The following is a 13,422-nucleotide window of genomic DNA, read 5'->3' as shown; positions in this document are numbered from 1 at the left end:
TCTGAAGTGAAGATTGGGAAAGACACAAGCTCACCCATCAGCTGCAAAAGATCCCACTTCAGCCTCTAGTGCTCATAAGGCAGAGTTTTCATCCTTCATTGCTGGAAATCACCTTTACTCCTTTTGGTCTGAGTTTGCCCTTCAACCTCTCTAACTCTCCTGGAATCCTCACACCCACAAGGGATGAACGAGCAAATCCATCCCACAGTCCCCTCTCCAGAAGACACTCAGCAATGTCACCTTGTTCCTAGGTTCTGTTGGTGTCATTTCACACAGCACCACAGCTGATGCATCCATAGGGCTCATGCAACATGCAAACACAGCAGTGTTAACCTCCTTCCCTCTCCACATGGTACACGTGCCTACATGCAAATTGCTGTGTTTTGTGCTGAGCAGAGGAGTGACAATGTCATACAGCAGGACTCATTGGCTCTGTCCCACGCTCTGCTCCACAGATGATTCCAAGAAAGGAAAATAAATTCAAGTCAGCCTTTTCTAATCAAAGTGACTGTTTGAAGGAGGGCTCTGTTTTACTTTCATATTTCACATTCCACCTGAACAAACACGTGCAATCTACAAAACAGAGGCTAACCCTGTGCAAGGTACTGCAGTAAGGATCCCCCCCATGTAACCAAGCTCTGGGAAAATCTCTCACCTGTTCAGCAAACAGATGAGATGCAGGCATCCAGCTCCCAGAAACTTGCAACATACAGCTCTGTCCACAATATCCCAAAAGCCAAGAACCACAAAGAAACACTAGAAAGGAGGACCAAGACCACTGGATGGGGAGGAAGCAGGGATCCAATTTGACTGCTATATGAATGACTGCTCCGCTGATATCAGTGACTCACATGCAGCACGTGCCTCCCAGGGTACACAAACACTGCTGTGGGACTGAACAGCCCACCTTGTCATGATCTGATACTGTTTTAAGCTGCCCTGACAGCTTCCTGGCTTCGGATTCTCTCTATTTTTGTTTTAGAGCATGTGCACATTAATAACAGTGGCTGAGATGTATGTTTTCATTATGAATGAAAATCTGTTCTCCAAAAAACTAATCAAGCAGCACACTCTTTCCTGAAGCAGTGCTTTAATAGAAGAAAAGCTTCATGTGATTGTTGCTAAAAGTCACCTCCTTCCAGTTTCATACTGCTTCCATTAATAGACTTTCCTAACACTCAGCCATGCTGATAAATGTCGTTTTTCACTACAATAAGAAAGTCGGGAACCTTTGGATGGGTAGGGGTTGGTCTATTTCATATGCCATAAAATACATTTTTAAAAAAGGGAGGGGGCAGAATTCCTTCTATTTTTTATCACTTATTCTTGTCCATCCGTCACAGGATAGTGGATTTCCCAGGCTTGTACCTTCACAGCTGCAGATCTGCATCCTCAATACCAGTCAGAGAAGGGAAATGTGTAGTGATGAGGTGATGCTGCCCCCCAGAAGCTCTTGATCTAAGGAAACAGAAGATTGCTTTCTGTTGTGAATAGAATTAAATTGATCTCTTCTTCCTAAGACTAGCCTAAGTTGCTTGCTTAGCAGAGTAGCTTAGTTTATAACCATTCGTTATCTGTAATATGCTGAAAGACAGAAAGAAGAGTAAAAGCAAAATACTAAGTTGCCTTTATTAAAGCACTGATTTTGTTGCACTCCTGCTTGCCAGGAATGAGAGAGTTCATTTACTCTGCCACTGCCAATACACTATGCATCTTTCTAATCACGGTTATGGGTTTTCTCTCTTCCACATAAGTGGTTCCTGGCTCTGAGAGCCAAGTGTGAACTATGGAAGTGTGAAGATATGACCCATTGCATTCCCTCTTCTCCTCCAGCCCTCGGCTCACACCCAACCTACAGACACGGGCCAGAGCTAACCCAGAAGTTATTGATATGGGGTACACTTTTTCTTCCATGACCCAGTGGCCCACAATGAAATCCTGTATCTGTTGGTTCCATGTGTGGTGACAAAGTTCCAGGACACCACCAAGTTGTAGACTTGGTTGTGGCATACACAAGGAGAAAATAACTTGGTGTGGATTGGCTCACAAAGGCACATCTGACATCGAAAAAAACAGCTGTTAAGGGGAAATGGTTTTAATCTAACAGAGGGTAGATCTAGATTGGGTATCAGAAAGAAATTCTTCATTCAGAGGGTGGTGAGACACTTGTACAGTCTGCCCAGAGAAGCTGTGGATGCCCCATCCCTGGAGGTGTTCAAGACCAGGCTGGATGGGGCTTTGGGCCGCCTGAGCTAGTGGGAGGTGTCCCTTCCCATGGCAGGGGGGTTAGAATTAAGTGATCTTTAAGGTCCCTTCCAAACCATTCAGTGCCTCTAAGTGCTTAGAGCCACTTTTAGCTCTGCTGTGGGTCAAAAGAGCTGTGCTTCATTTAATTGTAGTGAAACACTCAATTTCTCCCACAGCTCGTCTGTGGTTATTCACTACGTGTTCTGATTTTGCATGGCATGAAACCAGCTTAAAGCACCGTCCAAGGGGAAGTATTCCATCACTTGTGGAAACTGTTTTCTCAGACAAGACCACTTACTAAATCCAGCCTGTGAATAGTTTCCATCTCTCTGAAATGCCTTTTCTCTGCTGGTTTACTACTGATCTAAGGTGCTTTGTTCAAATCCCCCAAACTGTTCTACAAGGACATTAAAACCTAAGATTTCTGCTTGACCTCACATTTTAAAAGAAAAGTACGTGTGCCAAACAGCAGCAAGACAGGAAGGAAATTCTTCCTTGGGCCTGTCCACAACAAAAGTTTACCTATTACTAGCAGAGACAATCCTCAAGCAGAAGAAAATCCACAAAGAACCCAACAGAAATGTGGGTCAATACAGGTGAATTTAAAGGCAGAGCCCACAGCCCTCCCCCACCTCCAGAACTGCAAACACAAATGGAGAAATATGGAGAAATATGCACCTTGGATTTTGCCCAGCCTTGATACAGATGCTAGCAAAGAGGAGGTTTGGTCAGGTAGAACATGTACTGTTGCCTGCTCGCCTGTTAGGGCACCACATGCTGCATTACTCAAGTTTTTCTCACATCACTATTTATTTTTTTTTCCAGAAAAAATAAAGAATTTGATAAAAAGCAGCTTCATGGTAAGCAATGCTCATGGGACATCACCACACAGTGCCAGCAGGCCTGGCACAACCATCCTGGTGTATCTGTTTTCCTCATTTCCAGGAAACACCCCCTAATTCTGTATCCTCAGCTGAAACTGCCCATGAGACGAGACACTCCAGATTTTGGATTTGTTTTCCTCACAGGGGAAATAAAATCAGCCAGAAGGGCAATGAACAAGCAGTGCTTATTGTAAAATCTCTTTCCACGGTGTTTGCCATTTCTGTGGTTTCACCTGCTGGCCACATGAAAGAAGACAATCCTCTCTGTGCAGCCAGAAGAATTACCCAGCAGACTACAAAAAAATCTTTCAGTAACATGCTTTTATCACTCCAGCAACAGCAGTTTATCTACAGCATAAATACTTGATACAAAGGCCAGGAAATGTCAGGGACACCACAAGGTAATCATCCAAAGAACCAAGAGCTGTTGCTGCTGCTGAATCCGGTGGCAAAACAAACAAACAAAAATCCTTTTCAAAAGAGGTATCTGCTGCGAATTAGATGTGAGAGATAAGGTTAAGGAGAAAAGAAGCAGAAAGAAACGAACACAGTCAATTATCAACCCCTTCAAATAAATTAAAAAAAAAAAAAAAAAAAAAAAAAAAGGAAAAAACCTTCAGAGAACGACATCCAAAAAGGCTATTAAATTTTTTAAAACTTTGAAAACCAAACTAAAACTTACAGAAATCAATGCGTCATACTGAAAAATTTCATTTCGGTGCAGTTCATTTCCCATCTTTTAAAGGAAAGAGGCTGTCTGAGAAAATAAGTGATTCTGAGAGCAGAGGAATGAAGGGAGAGTTTGCAGAGATTCTGTGATATCCAATAAGTGCCAAATTTTTCTCCAGTCTGTCCTCGGAATTAATATTGGTAGGATTTCACCCTTCCTTTTAGCTATCTACTTTTATTATGTTTGTAGGGCCTTGTCGTCTCTTCATCTGCTTCTCCATTGCCAAATGTCACTGAGATGGTTCTAGTTTCAAAGTTCTGGCCCTTCCTTACATGAAAAAATAAAATAAAAAATGTAACCTTTCCCACCAAAGCTAGCCACCCTTCAAAAAGATCATTAAAATGTATAATGCTATTGTAATTAATGTCCCCTTCCTTCCAACCTCTTCCTGTCATTCTTTCAACCTGTACACTGGAAGAGCAAGTCCTTGACTGTAGAAGTCAAGTCAGGGGAGTTTTAGGTTAGATGTTAGGAAGAACTTCTTCACTGAAAGGGTTGTGAGGCACTGGAACAGGCTGCCCAGGGAAGTGGTGGAGTCACCATCCCTGGAAGTCTTCAAAAGACGCTTAGATGTAGAGCTTAGGGATATGGTTTAGTGGAGGGCTGTTAGCGTTAGGTTGGAGGTTGGACTCGATGACCTTGAGGTCTCTTCCAACCTAGAAAATTCTGTGATTCTGTGAAGTAACTAATAGCCACTCCACAAAGAAATCCTGTTGCATGGTCATTTATACACCTTCCTTTTCTGAAACAGATTGCAGGTATGTGTGTCTGAGCTTAGTATATTAATAGTGCTGGATTAGACACTGTGCAGTAGAAGGTGTGCTGCTGCCAAAAATGACTAACAGAAAAGCCAAGACATCAATTAAACTGTCGGGTGCTATTAGGAGGATCTTCCTGATTTAAAGCAATCCTGTCAGAATGCGTCCGCTATCATAACCAGAGCAAAACAAAAGAAGAAACACAGCTAAACATCAGGCTCCCAATACAATTTGCTGCCCCAAGTGCCTTTGGAGCACTTGAAATATTGTTCACTGGATTCCAAGGAGAAAGCTGAGGTCCAAATACGCAAATGTAGAGCTCATCTACGGGAGGATAAATGACCTATTTTGCTAATTTCTGTCAAGTATGAAACCTGATCTGATGTTGCATTGTTATTGGCAAATGACCTTTAAAAATAAAACAGAAGTGACTTTTCCAAGTCATTTGTAGTCTCTATGAAGTGGAAGGATTTGAGATGAATGACTGGTAACAGGAGATTGATTCAGGCACTAAGTAAACATAAGTGGATGGAAAAAAACAGCAAAATGAAAAGAAAAATGGATTATCAGGGAGCCTGACAGGAACAAGACAATGCCAAGAAAACAAATGAAATGTAATAATGAAATCAAGTTTTGCCTGTGATGCTTCAGTCTATGCCGAAACAAGGTTTATTGCACTTGGCAGTGAACTGCAGAAGAGGGGAAGTACAGCAGTTTGAGTGGAGCTTTTTCTGTTTTCTCTGGTCTCATATGAATTTGTCTTCAGCAGAGCATGACAAGGGAAATGTATTTCCTAGAAGCACCAGTATTTATTTTCAGCTAGAAGATGCACATGGAGAATTGCAAGCTCGTTTCTGATCAAAGTTCATTCAAAGTGCCTCCTGTTCCCTTACAGGCATAGCAACCAGCCTTGCAGGAGTGACTTCACTGTCTCGGCCAAGAAGGACAGCAGCTTTAGTTGGCTCATGCACCCTGCTAGCCCCAAGGAACACCATCATCTGCAACCACAAGGCTGCTTTCTCAGGCAACCACACTGGTGTCAAGAGGCCCTGACCACCTCTCCTCCCACCAAAGCGAAGACGATGTTAATGCCAGCATGAGGAAGAACTTGCCATTTCAAAGCTGATCGGGTCTGTGTCATGGCAGAAGCAAAACCATCCCACGGAAGCCGACCTGTCACCAGTCAGCTTTGAGATTTTGTCTGTGTTTGCCAGGAGACACAACCAAGTCAGACAAACTGACCATAACAATCTGCAGAAAGTGCCCTAGTGTGAAAGTACCCAGGGAAAGGCTGACCTTAAGAGGAATTATGCAGCAGGATTTCCAAGCTGAGAGTTGCAGCAGACACAACTGAGAACAGCCCCAGTTTGCTGGGTGGAGATCAGGAGCATGTTTTAAACACTGCACAGAAAGTCTGTGACCTTGTTATTGTGAGGAAACAGGGGTCTGATCCCAAACCCCTCAAAGTCAACAGAACAACCTGAGATGTTACAGGGCCATCAAAATGAAGGCAACTACAAGGCTTAGCTGTATCTTTCTTGCACTCTGCCACTTCAAAACATGCAGAGGCTGTGACAAGACACCTACTCACAGAAGTTTGTAATCCTCATATTTATTACATATTAGATTGCTTATATAATTATATATAATACAAACGATTGCCTAATCCTCTGAGGATATGTCAACCCTATCTAAAGCAGGGTGAGCAAGCACCCTGTCTTTCACTTTTTTTTTTTTTTTTTTCAAAGAGAAATCTATTGCCTTGGCAAATCAAGTGCAAAAAGCTGCATGTCTTTTTTTTTTTTTTTTTTTTGTAAGAAATATTTTCATATTTTCTCTTCTCAAAAATCAGGCTCAAAGTTCTTTCAGTGAGCACCGAGACATCTGTCTTGCGTAGGTTCAGCTGCCACCTTTGCAAATTACTTGTCATGTGTATCTGTTCTATAAGACGAATCATTAGAGGTTTTTGGTTAATGCTATATTTATCAGCACAGAAGGGAATCTCCCAGCTCTGTGAAAACTTCGTCATAAAGTAAATCTGAGCAACAGCACTGAAACATATCTTTCTTTCCCTTCTTGAGGCATGGACACCTTAAAATGAGAGCTTCCCAGCTTTGTTACAGATGTCAGCACAGCAATTCAGGTTTGCAGGAGACTTTCTCTCCCTCTAAGCACCCTGGATTATGGGATAAAAAGCTCACACGCTTCTCGATTGTTACCAAAGCTGTGACACACACTGGTTAACAATTCCAGATGCTTACAGTAAAAGAAGATTTTGCTTTGTCATTTGAAATAATTCAATAGAAAAATGAGTTGTTTTCCAGTAATGCCAGAAAGATACACATACTGCATTTTCCTCATTAAACAGTATGCAAACCTGCTCATCTCTCCTCTTTGTTCATGCCCTCTCACTGCTGTCCACATGCACATGGAGGGCTCTTGTACCACCCTTTTACTTTTGTTGAAATAATAAGGTTTTGACCTATTATGTTCCAATTAGACACTAACAGCACTTCAGAGACTGACGTAATTCATCATTTAAGATGTATTATAGCTGCATTCTTGCCTTTCATCCCAAAGGCACTCCACACGACAACCACTGATATTTATACACTCAGTTTACAAAATAAAACTCGAAAGTACATATTTCAAATAGAATCCAACTCAGAGGGAGGAGGCTGTTTTGTATGGCTTATTAATAAAACAGGACAAATGGTTTTATGTATGCTAGACTCCACAAGAGAGGTCTGAGAAGCCAAACACATTTCATGACCTTCAAGAAAGCTTGAAATTAAAGCAAAGAATAGAAGACACAAGAGTTTCAGGAAAGGGAAGAGGTTTGCATATTATTCAGAAAAACAGAACTTAAACAGATTTTTTTTTTTCTGTCTTGGCACAAACCTTCCTGTTTTTCAGATGGGCTTACGAAGACACGGAGAGGAAATCTGATGACTTAGAAAACCACTTTGTTTATTCTGAACAGCAAGATGATCAGTGCAGCTCTGGCTATTAGACCAGGCTCCCTGCAGGGGAAGTCAAAGCATGGTGAGTGTTCTGAAGCCTACACTACTGGAAGGTAGAAATGAAGCTGCTCATTGGTTTTCTTTGCTCATTTCTTCTTTGCTACGTCACGTGCCATGTCTTAACTCAGGATTCAATCTTCTGTGCCACTCCATTTCATCAACACATCCTTCTGGCATGGCATTCTCTGCAAATCTTGGACTTGTCCAATAGTGAATTCCAGTTTGTAGCAACCAGGCAATTTGCAGAATTAAATGAAAATCAAACTCAAGAAAGACTCTGGATTTCACATGTGAAACTTGTGAGGCATCTTAACATTCACTGGGTGGCATCCATATCAGAGTGGAGCTGACTGGCTGCAGAGCATCATTATCTCTGATTCAGCTTTTATTACCATTCATTACTGTATTCTGAGCAGAACTTGCACTGAAAATTATTCAAAGAATAGCTGCAAACTCTGACATTTTGCTACAGAATGTCACTGCCATTTCAGGAGCCTGTGTCTGCCAGAAGTCAAAGACAGTTTTTCCATTGGGATTATTATCGGGGAGAGGAATATCCTTTAGTGCCACAAAGCATAGATGGGATAAATACTAGCCAAATGCAGGTAGGTCAAGAGTAACGGGCAGCCTGGGATGATGTCCAGAGAGAACTAAGGTAGTGAGATGAGACTGACAGTCATGATCATGGGATATCATAATTCTGCTTTAGGAATGATGACGCACACAATGTATTTGGTTAAAATCAGGAAAGGAGCCCATACTTCCTGGAAGGGGCTTGATTCAAGAAGATATGCATGTAAGCTTTGAAAAGTTTGGTGATTTGGGGTTATGCCTAATATTGATGGTACAGAACACATGGAGGATGACATAAAAGAGGACAGGAGTCAGAACAGAGCTTGTCTAAGCTAGCCAGAATCCACCAGTTTGGGTCCAGAGGCTAAAAGGTGCATAAACTTGGTGCTGTATGCAAGTAAATGTGCCCCATGGACAGGCAATGACATGTGAGTGGATCAAATTATGAATGCCTTACATGGAAAAAGAGCCTTTAGACAAAGTAATCATACCAATTACAACTCACTATGTCCAGTGGAAGGATGGGATGGGATTTGCCATTCAACCCCTTAAAAGGAGCAAACATTTTTTATAGCTAGTTTTAAGTATCACTGCAAATAAACGCACTAAAAGACAACAGTCTAAAGCTCAACATCTAGACCTTGATTAGCTAACAAAAATAACATTCTTTAAACCTCCAAAGAACATGTTCTTTGCTGTCCTGATAAAGTGAGATAACTTTTGTAACAGACACTGTATAGATTTGCAGGTCACTCACAAATGAAACCAACTTCAGCTCTGCTGTTGTATTTTAGAGAAGTTCAGAGCAAGGGGTCTTAACAAGCTAAAGCAGTTACACAATTCTTGCAGAGCATACATTTAAGATATTTTCTGCAGCAGGAGCAGTAACTGAAAATATTAAGTTAGATTCTGATTCCTCAACAAAGAATTACAGAATTTAAGCTGTAATACTTCTGATCTTCTGTAAAGGAATAAAAAGGGGGTGGGGAGGTGGGAAGAGATAAAGACACAAGAAATAACTCCTGATTGCTCATATAGTATTTGCTGCTTTTCCTTTTTGGCCTGATTCACTACAGCCATAATGTTTAAGAGATCAGATTATTCATGTACTTTTCAATCCTCCTCTAATAAATTTTAACTCGCCAATCAATCTCACTGAAGAGTTGATGTTTCCAGGATGTTAGATTGGTACAAGTTTTGTGAAAATTGGCATCTGGAGAGAGGAGAGCAGTCCAGAAAGTGTTCTTGCTGCCTGTTATAAGCTGTGCTTGGCAGCAGCTGGCGACCCATCAGCACAAGTGTGCTGGCTGGCTGACGAGCATGGATGCAGCTCATCATTACCTAAAGGCATCATAGATGACAGAGGGGAAGCTGTCTATAAAGGAAACAGGACATGAGCCAGGCTTTTTTTAGGAAATGAGGTTTAATTAGCTCTGCTGTTTATTAAACACCTTGTTTTAGAGGACATGGAAGTACTTGTGGTGTGTCCTGTCATGGTCCTTCTAACACCAGGCAGCACAATTTGGAAAAAGAGGAGCATACAAGGTGATAAGAGTCATGGAGGGCAAATGCGATTAACCAGGCCCAGCGACCAGTTCCTGCAGGATGGGAAATGACTCCTTTGATGAGGAAATAAGGAAAGAGCTAGCGGCTATTTGTTTTCCATTTGTTATGAGAATGAAGGTATATCAGGTAAATATCAGGACTGTACAGAAGCCAGATTTTATTTGGTTGTTGCAGTGTGGTTTGTTTTGTTTATTTATTTATTTTTAATCCCTTAAGTGATCTGTTAACAGTGTGACTTCTTAGTTGCTTGCTTATCACAGTTAGATTGTGGTGACCAACCATTTCCATCAACAGGCACCCTGATGCTGACCTAGAATGAAACAGGGTGGAGGACAGCCTCACAGCAGCATAACTGCTCTTTCAGGGCAGAGCTTTCACACCTCACCTGTACCCCCAGAGTCTTAGTATCAAAACACAAAGTGTAAAATAAGTAACCAACCTGTAAAAGTGCCAGCCACAGGTCAAAAGTGGGGACAGATCAAATTCACTGGAGGGATTCAGAAGCACGTGGAGTAACTAGCAGTGATGTTTTTTCCACGTGAGCAGATCCTACAGAAAAAAAAAAAAAAACAACAACAACAACAAAAAACCACAACATTGTTGACTCAGTGAAACATTAGCTTTTAACAAAGGTTCTGGTGTGGGTGGTCAGAAATCCTGTGTATTTAGTTACATTATACTCCACCATTTGACTTAAAATTTATTTACATGCCTTATTTATTTACATGTCCATGCTCTCTTTAAAGCATCCCAAGTCAGACTCCACCCCTGTGATCACATGCAATAGAAAAGGGATAAAGTTGTCTCAGCAAGTGAACCAAGCATGCCCTGACCCAGCAACCAAATTCAGATAAAATATCTACATCCATACCATGGAATACAATCTTCCAAAACATGCTGGCCACATCCAAATTCACTTTTGGGATGGCAGGGAATTCTTTACCAGTACATACCACCATACCACCACAGCCAGCAGTACTCATTTCTCAACAGGACAGCAAAGAACAGCAACTCTTAGTGAAGAGCTCTTTCTGATGAGAAGTCAGGGGACCATGAGAGCAAGCAAGCACCTGTCATACCACCAGCAGTGACTCTCCCACACAGCAGTAAGCCACTAGTCTGTCTGCTGTGTTTGTATTTTCTCTGGGAAGTCTTCGTACCTCACTCGTGAAGATCCTAAATGTGCAGGTCCAGTGTGCGAGGGGTGGATTTTTCCTTGCACAATTTATCAGATTCTTCTCATAGATATAGCAGAAGGTCATTGGAAAAATCTGCCTTACTTCATTTGCAATTTTTATTTTTTTTTTAATTAATGTATATGTGCCAGAACATTCATTTATTTTGCACAGGTTGAGTAAGACCAGTTTGATGTCTCTTAGGGAGAAAGGCTTATCTACCATCACTACATAGAGGCTTTTGATCTTTGCCCACACAGGTCCAGCAAGCAAATAATTGTTTAATAATCCACAGTGACCCAGAACCCTTGCTGAGGAACGAAGAACACGACTGCTCTAACTCCAAATATTACCAATGGACCAAGGACTGCAACTGAATTCCTTAGGGGCTGGGCCAAGCCTCCAGTTAGAAGCAGCATCCCACGCAGCCTTGGCTGTGTGGCATGCAAAGCAAGTCCTCTCTTGCCACAGGGCTGTAGAAATATCAGACACTGCTAGAAGCCAGAGCAGCCTCTGATGTGGACAGGACAGAAAGGATGTCCAGAGCTTGGAAGAGGGAGCAGCAACACAACCAAATAACCAAGCTATAGCAGAGGCACCTGGGCATCTCACTAACCCCACTGGGTTACTTTTCAATCTTTAAAATGGAAAAACAAATGCCAGCCATCTGTTAGCAACTCCTCCAGCAAGGCAGAGCAGAGGGGTTCATTAAATCAGGCAATGGCTTAAAAAAAAATAAATAAATAAACCCACCTAAACAGCCTAATACTGTACCAGAACAAACAAGATAATGATTTCAAAATGCCCAGCCAAAGGTTAATGAGCTGCACGCAAAAATCAAGGGAAGGCAGGGAACCAGGGAGGAGGTGAGGGAGATGGATACTGGCAAAGGCGTGGGTGTAGATCTCAGTGGAGAGCAGATAGCCCAGGAATGCATCTCTGTGTACCCAGATGAAAGGTCTGAAATGACCCACACGGTCTCCAGCTTTGCCACGTCAGAAATAAACCCGTGAATTGCAGCAGACACCTTCCAGCATTAGCCAGACAAGGCAGTCCTGCTGCAGAGCCAGTCCAAGTGCTCATACGTGCCCAGTCTGTAGGTTTCTCTGTAAGTTCTGGCACATGTTTGAAGTTGGGCATGTGTTTATGGATACTTACACCATGGATTTAAACCATTCTCCTCCAAAAGCTCCCTGGCTCACTCAGTGCTGCGACTGAGCTGACACCCTTATGCAATAACCAAGTTTGCATGCTGTGAAGGGGAACTGGAACTGAAACCAATTTGAGTCAAATTTGGGAACATTTAATTAAGCAAAATAGCAGTTTGGAAGGGCAGTTGGCAGAACAGCCTTCACCAGGGGCAGTGTCAAAACAAGTCTCACCCTGTTTCAGTGCATACAGTAACAGGTCAGCCGCACTGTGGCTTCCTTTCAGTTGCTGAAGCCCAAACCCACTCCATGCAACAGGGCTTTAGATTCACCCTCTGTATGAATAATCACAAATAGAGGGCCCTACATAGCAAAAATAATCTAAGTAAAGTGCATTTGTAGTATCAAAAAAACATATGAATAAAATTTGCCAGTAGAACAGAAGTGCAAACAAGCCACCACGTTAGAGAGCTGGCAGCAGGAAGACAGGTCTTGAAGAGGAAAGGGTAGGATATGATTTTATAGTAAAGTAAGGCAGCAGGAAATACTTTACAAGACTTCCATTTAAGAAAATGTCTCTTTGCATTGAAGGCTGGGCTTTAAGCTAGCTTAACTAGGCAGTGCCGCCCTGGCTTTGCCTCACACCATCCCTGGGTTTTAGTCAAGCAGGCCAGCTTGATCACAGTTAGCACATCAGGGATCATAAAATGGTCCAGGCTGGAGATGACCTTTAAGATTATCAAGCCCAGCCATCGACCTGACCTACCGAGTCCCATCACACAGAATCATTTAGGTTTGATGGCTCAAACTAAACTACTCTAGGGAAGAATTGTAGGGCACCCAATCCCTCAGAGGAAACATTCAAACCCACAATTTAATGCTGACAAGCCAGGACCTGGGGCACCCAACGTAACTGTCAAAGGGATTGACTGCCCTTTGCCCTTCCTTCTCAGCAGGGGAGCAGGTTAAACGAAGCTGGCTGTGAGATGACATCCCACTTTATATTTCCCATGTGCCTGCACCTAACGGAATCAGACCCAAGCGGATGCTTAAGATCTCCAGGCACAACTGCAATGTAAATAATGACTTAGCATAACAATTGCAATTACAGACACTGCTGTAGGCTCTAGCCAGCTAATAGGGCGAATGTGAATTTTTCATAAGATAACAATCCTGACAGTCTATAACATGTTTTTTTTTTCTGAAAATGTATGAACATCTACAACTCATTTTCAATCATCATCACATTCTGAAGGAGTTTTTATTACCTCTAGTCATGACTCATAAGAGTGGGAAACAATATTGTTACTTCTACTCC

At 42.2% G+C, this 13,422-nt stretch overlaps 1 long non-coding RNA gene across 4 annotated transcripts in view; it reads right to left on the bottom strand.

Annotated features, from left to right (window-relative positions):
* Positions 1-13,422, bottom strand: part of LOC311434364 — a 49,571-nt gene that overhangs the window by 15,831 nt on the left and 20,318 nt on the right. For 2 of the 4 annotated variants that reach the window (XR_014691430.1, XR_014691431.1), the window contains exon 3: positions 10,221-10,330. This is a non-coding gene — a long non-coding RNA (uncharacterized lncRNA). Of the gene's footprint in view, positions 1-1,230; positions 1,459-9,918; positions 10,092-10,220; positions 10,331-13,422 lie in introns of those variants that run through there. The other 2 variants (XR_014691429.1, XR_014691432.1) reach the window with 2 other exon arrangements.

This window comes from Aythya ferina (genome assembly GCF_964211825.1).
Source record: "Aythya ferina genome assembly, chromosome: 3".
Classification (NCBI taxonomy): Eukaryota; Metazoa; Chordata; class Aves; order Anseriformes; family Anatidae; genus Aythya; species Aythya ferina.
The sequence above is the reverse complement of the archived record's forward strand: the minus strand, read 5'-3'. Positions and strand labels throughout refer to the sequence as shown.